The sequence below is a fragment of the Camarhynchus parvulus genome, chromosome 13 (assembly GCF_901933205.1).
Source record: "Camarhynchus parvulus chromosome 13, STF_HiC, whole genome shotgun sequence".
Classification (NCBI taxonomy): domain Eukaryota; kingdom Metazoa; phylum Chordata; class Aves; order Passeriformes; family Thraupidae; genus Camarhynchus; species Camarhynchus parvulus.
In genome coordinates this window covers 12,891,514-12,898,391 of record NC_044583.1, presented here as the reverse complement: position 1 = coordinate 12,898,391, position 6,878 = coordinate 12,891,514, and positions in this window count along the sequence as shown.

Sequence of the window (6,878 nt, the reverse complement as noted above, 5' to 3'; positions counted from 1 at the left end):
TGCCTCATCCCCAGGGGACAGAGCAGGATGAAAGATGACTGACAGCTGCTTTGAGCGGGCTAATAGCCATCATCTTGCAGTACACAGCACTGTAAGACAAAGCACTTCCCACGGGATCCCCCCAGACCTTCCCTCCTGGGAAACACATCAAAAAGTTTCAGAGGAGGCAGGAAAACTCATCCACCCAAGGAAGACCTCAGGGTGAACCCTGTCCATACCACAGAGGGGAAACAGCAGGCAGAAAATCCCTTGGCCTGAGCTGTGGGGTCAGAGGAGTGGTATTGGGGGTCCCCCTATTACCAGGGCAAGAGAAAAGGGTTCATGTTCTTCTGTGCCCCAGAACTCTCCTGTACACTTCTGGTGTTTGCTTGCTTAATTTGTTGGGAACTGAGCAAGAAAGTCAGTTCTGGAACTCTTGGATTTCAGCCTGAAGCTGGCACATAGATTTGCCCAGGAAAGCGAGCAAGGGAGGAACTGGGTGAAGCAGAGTTGAGAGAGCAGCATCTTGTTTGCTGCTGGGCTGTCTGAGAAGGGAGAAGGGAAGGAAAACACAGCAAATGTGTCCAGCACTGGAGAAGAGATGCTCTCATCTGGAAAATCACATTTCCCTGTTCCTTGCACAGAGATTGCAAAAGGGTGGACTCTCCTATGGGAATAGTTCCACATGGCCTGTTTCTCCAGCCACCATCATGCCTAGCTCCCCCTTTCTTCCCTGAAATAAACACAGACAGACCAGGGAAGAGCAATGTGACTGCAAATCTTTCTAGAGAGCTGCATCAGAGCCACAGAGAGTCTCATAACTGTGTAATAGGGTATGCAATGAGCCTAATGAATCTCCATCTCCAGCCCACAGGCGTGTCCTGGCTGTGTGCATTGTCCTCTAGCACCCTGAAGGCAGCCAACAAATAATCAAATTAGGACAATCCCAGACTGGCTGGTGATGGCTCTGCCAGCCCCTGGCACAGGGCAAGCAAGCTCTCCCCACACCATCCTGCTGCCCCTCGTGGGCTTGGGCAGGACCTGGCCCTGCCTGGGTACCCCTGGGAAAGGCTGTGCACTTGCACACCCTGGAAGTGCTGAGTGGTGGTGGACAGCAGTGGAATGTGCTGGAAGTGAGCTGGAGAGGCAGGAGGTGCAAGGCAGGGACAGCCCACCCTGGGGACTGTGTGTGGGTTGTGCCTCTCTGCCAATGCATCAGTTCCTGAAAGAAAAATACAGTGACCACAGAGCTGGTGGGAAATGCTTCCACAGAACAGGGTTTTTTCCCCCCTCAGAGACTGCCAACTTGTTAAATCCCAGTTGTTTTGCACCAGCAGACTTCAAGGACGCTGAGACAAACCTCAGACAGGTCACAGGCCCCAGCTCTCCAGCTGACAGGCCTGAGAGCTCACATAAGGGCTCAGTCCTGCTGCTGTTCCCTTGGGAAGGAGGGGACAGCACAGAAAATGTGACACACTGAAGCTGCAAACCCCCACTGCTGCTGAGAGCTGAACACAGAGGCAGGGAGGCATTCCTGGTGTCTGTCACCCTGCTGGCCTGCTCAAGATGTGCTGGCACTCTGGTGCACCCCCAGACCCACAACCAGCCACAATTATTCCAAGCTGCTGTGCTGGAAGCACACAGCTTCTTCACTGCTGCCATTCCCTGGTGGCTTTCCAGAGCTGCCGTGTGTGCTCTGCTGGGATGCAGGCTGGGCAGAGGGCAGGGGACATTGTCTGGTCCAGCATGCTGTGCCTGACATCCAGCTGGGCACCAAAGGGACTCTCAGCACAGAAAGCTGCTCCTGTCTGGCATTTTCCCTGGCCACACATGCTTCAGGTTGGGCCAACATTGTGAAGATGGATTTTAAGCTGGCTAAAAACAAGGGCCTGCCCATCACTGCTGGAGAATCACCCATCCTTGTCACAGACATGTTTTCTGAAAAATCCTTTCCTTAGGATTTTTTCTCCTGAGAAGCTGAGAGGCCTCAGGAACAAAACGTAAACAATGATTATCTGCTGCTGTGGAATGCAACAGGTGGATTTGTGATTGGTCTCATGTGGTTGTTTGTAATTAATGGCCAATCGCAGTCCAGATGTCCGACTGTCTCAGTCAGTCAGAAGCCTTTGTTATCATTCTTTTTCTATTCTTAGCTAGCATTCTGATGAAATCCTTTCTTCTATTCTTTTTGTATACTTTAAATACAATATATATCATAAAATAATAAATCAAGCCTTCTGAAACATGGAGTCAGATCCTCATCTCTTCCCTGATCCTGGGACCCCTGCAAACACCGCCACCCACCCTGAGAGAGGCTCTGTGCTGGGAGAACAGGACACTCCAGGGTGGAGAGCAGCTCTCCTGCTGATGTAGAGCCTCTGGGAACATTTCTAGAAGCATTTCTGCCATTCCAGGCACAGGGATGCAAATGATTGCTGGAGGGTTTCTCAGCTCTGGGCTGATGTGTGACACAGCCAGGGGAATCAGGGAACTTCTGTCCCAGCTGAGACAGCCTGGCTGTGGGCTGGGATCACTGGGAGTTGTTTCCCCAAACTGAACTCCCTGCAGCAGTTTGGCTTTGCTAGAAGTGGCATTTTCCACCTTATCATAGGACTGATACTGCCTAGATCTGTGCCTCTCAGAGCCTGGCTTTAGGTAAGTGCAGGCACACGTGGCTGCTGAGCTTCGTGTGCTGCCCTTGAGCTGGGCCCAATTCCTCAGAGGGAAAAGGAAACAAAAAAAAAAAAGCCAGAGGAGAAGAGAACACAGGGGAGAATCTGAGGGGAAACCCAAGGGGAGAATGTGGGTGGTGCCATATCTGGGTGAGATGTGACACTGGAGACCATCTGAGGTTTTACAATCCAATGAGAGCTCAGACCACCTCTCCTAAAGAAGAAATTAATACATTTACAGGACCCAAAGGAGAGCTCCACTGGGAAGACACAGCTTGTGGGACTGGCAGAGCTTTCTCAGGAATGAGGAAGGAACCTTGCACTTGGCCAGTTACAAATAGTCCCAACATTCAAAGCAAATATTCCTGAGAGAAACTGAGATGTAAGAGGCAGGTGGCATTGAATAAAGTGTGGGAAAAAACGTTCAAAAGAGCAGATTCCTCTTTTAGGCTTCAGACAACCCTTCCATTCAGCACTTGGGTAGAGTCTCATTGGTGTGGGGTCAGTCAAAGGGAATCTGTGTGCTGGTGGGAGGGTGCTGTGGCCCTCAAGCACTCACAGTCAGCCTCAGGGACATCTGCTGCCTTATGTCTAACACATGCATCCTAAATGGGCTTTTTCCTCCACAGACCTGAGATGTGTGCTAACAGCTTTCTCCTGTCCCGTGGGGGCTCTCAGGGCACTTTATGGAGGGGAAATTCTGGTGTTTCCTTCCCAGTGTGGTGCCAGGGGACTCAGTAAGCCCAGTGGAGCTGCTCAGAGGCAGAAGAGGAACCTCAGTGCCCATTCCCTGGGCTCCTGCACCCTCAGCCCAGGGGAATGGCCCCAGCTGTGCTGTGCTCTGCCCAGGGCTGCCAGGCTGCCACTGCCTCCCAGAGTCCCTGAAATGCAGGGCAGTGACTTAAGGGGGGTGCTGGGAGATGATGCTGGACAAGAGGAAAGAAATTAAAACAATAAAGAATGAGCTGACATCACTCCTCTGAGCTTCCACAGACATAAACCCTCTGCTCTACAGGCACCTGGGTATATCTCATCAGCTTGGACTGGATTGTTCCTCTGCATATTTTAGTTGTGTGGATGAAAAGAAATGTTGTGGCAGAGAAGAAGAAAGACTGGAGAAGACTACAAAAGGATGTGAGCTGCCAGTGTGTTTTGAGTTGCTTTATTCTGAATCAATATTGAACTGAAGAGGAATTATAAATCTAACAGATTACAGCTGAAGCAATGCCAGGGCATCTGTTTCCAGATATTCTTTTTTTTTTTTTTCTTTTACTGGCTGGAGCAGCTGTTTTTACAAGAATCCACAGTAAAAGAGTTATTAAAACAAAGGGGGAAAAGAAATAACAATAAACAGGAGATATATAGCAGACAAGGAGCAGCAGAGATGAGGGGCTGGGAAATAAATGGTAGAGGAAGAATTTGACAACCAACAGTTTGTAACCAGCATCAGGTGCTACAAAATCTGGAAGATGTTTGTTTTACAAGACAGTGATCCCCAGCTCCAGGACTGTTCTTGGTGATTTATGGCTCCTGGCAGCTGTTGCAGAGGTTGAACAAAAAGCAACAGAGACAGAAAAGTGTAAACCACCCCTGGTGCTTGCCTGTTGTTTCCTAATGGAAGGGGATTTATCAGTAGGGAGCCCATGGGGGTGGCTGGGGGCACCTATGGGCAGGCTCCCAGCTCCATTTCCCCCTGTGCCCAGGACCAAACTGACTTCTGATGAAATTCAGGCTGTAATCAAGGCAAGGGCCACAGAACTGGGGGCATTCACGTGGCTTAAAGCCTGACTGTGCTTCAGCCAAGAGGATGCAGTCAGCAAAAGCACGCTGGGTGCCAGGCTGAGGATGGAATTGTGGGTCAGAATGGAGCTCTGGGAGGTCATGAAGCCACTTGTCACAGTCCTGGCTGCCACCACAGCTCACTGGGCAAGTGTGACCCCTCAGCCTGGGGTGCCTCGTCTGAGCATTGGGCTCCAGTGAGTTACACAGTCTTTACTTCCCCAAACTTTAATGTAATGTAACAGATTTCTCCAGAAACTATTCTAAAACAGGCAAAATGAACCAAAATCTGGTGTCCCTCCCATAGTTTGACCTTTCCTTACACGCCACCTTTTCACAGTCTCCAGCTCTCCAAAGGGTGGCTCATAACCCTTGAAAAGCCTTTTACAGTGGCATTTTGTAGGATTGACTCTGGTACAGCCCTCCAGTTACATGGTCCCAAATTTTTGGGAGCTCTGCCATATTCAGGTGCCGTGCCCTTGATATGTGCTCAAAATCTTGAATCTCTCTCTCCCTTTTTCAAGCACAAGAGAGGGTTCATATTCCTCTCATTGCTTTACCAGCACTGATCACAGTGGCTGCCAAAACTAAAAAGAGGATTTTGAGTTGTATCTGAAGTTGCTCAAAAGCCAGAAAAGAAAATCATCTGTCAATAATCCATATGCTCAACTTTCTGTCCCAGGAATGACCCCTGTGCTGGCAAACAGCACCCCTGAGATACTCAGGGGGGATGTGGGAGGCAACTGACACAAAACCATTCAGGATGTTGAAGATTTGGCCTTGTGCTTGCTTCAGGTTTATTGATTCATTTTGCAACAAGGCCCCATAAATAGATTTATTCTTACGGTTATAATCGAGCCGATGAGAGCTTGGGAAGTGGGGACTGAAAGCAAGCAGAGCGGAAATCAAGCCTGAAAGAAGGTGAAAGAACACATCTCCCAGATGGTGGGAAAGAGGAATTAATGTTTGTCTCTCTGGACACTGCCCTGGAATGGCCCTGCATGCCCAGACCCAGCACTGCTCTCCTTTGGGGCCAGCTCCACTGGGCCCACAGCCTGTGCTGTGCTGCCACCAAAAACCCACACCCAGTGCTCTGCTGTGTCCTTGGAGGGTTCCATCAGCCCCATCCCTCCCTCCCTTGCTCCCTCCCTCCTTTTGGCAATTCCCTGTCTCCAAACCTAAATTTTGCTGCTTTTCTGACTTCAGCCCTCTCTATTAAATGAGGAGAAGCAGAATTCGTTCCCTTTCTTTTTCTAGCTTGTGTTTTTAATTGCTGAATCTTTCATCTCTTCTGAAGCATCTGAGGAGCACAGGGAGCAGGGGCCCTCCAGCCACTGCTGCAGCTCCAGGATGTGACCCGAAGAGAAATTATTCAAATAAATTTGCAGTCACCTCACAAACAGCTGCTGAGCAGGAAGGCAGGAATCTTCCCCTAGTCCACAATTTGATGCAGATTATTCACATGGTGCTGCTGAGGAGTTAATACACTTGGCTGGGACAGGACAGAAATGATGCCTGCTTAATATGACAGAAAATAAATAGAATCTGCTTTCGAAGGATGCATTGACCGAGCTGTCGTGCCTGATGCTGGGGAGACAAGTGTCTACAAGCTTCAGCTTAATGTGGCATGGAAATGTATTGGGTTGTATTTATGGCCATATACAATACTTAACTGGCTATTGTGCTGATTAAATATTTAATTGACTGTCTGTGAGGAGAAATGCACCATTAGTCTATAGGGAATTACACTGTTCCTTGTGCCTGCTCTTAAATGAAATGTGTAATTCGTTGTCACTTAAGCATAATGTTAACTGCCTGTTAAGGACATATTTTCAAGGGAGATAAATACAAAACTTGCCTGCTGGCATTGCCCCAGGTGAACCCTTAGGTGCCTCAGTGTGGGCACAGCCCTCAGGAGCATCCCAGGGCTCAGGGGACAGTGGGGAGGGACAGCCAGGGAAGGGACTTTGGGGTTCCTGCACTGTCAAGTGGGTTTTGGAGGTGCTGGTTGAGGTTGATTTCAAGCCCTTTACCACCAGTCTCTAGCACTATGGCTGTCCAGGTCCTGTAAGGGGAGAGAGCAAGGCCATCAGGATGCTCCTAAGATACCTCTTGCTGCAGGTCAGACACCACCAGGAGAGTTTCTCTGCCTAGTTTTGTTTGGGAGTCTGAATTCAATGGGGAAAATAGAAAGAGGAAAGAGGCAGGGAGAAAGGCTTGTGAAAGAAATTGTTTCTTCCCTTCCTCAGGGCTACCCTGGGGTACAGCAAAAGCAAAGTACACAGAGCAGAGCCCTCTTGCCTTGCAGGCTGCACTCTGCTGAGCACCTGCGAGCACTCAGGAACATGCCGAGTTTTATTCCTTATCATTATCATTATCATTTAATGTAAGCCCTGCAGCTTGTGATGCAAAACCTGCTGGTATTTTGTTGGAAACCCACCCTGCTCC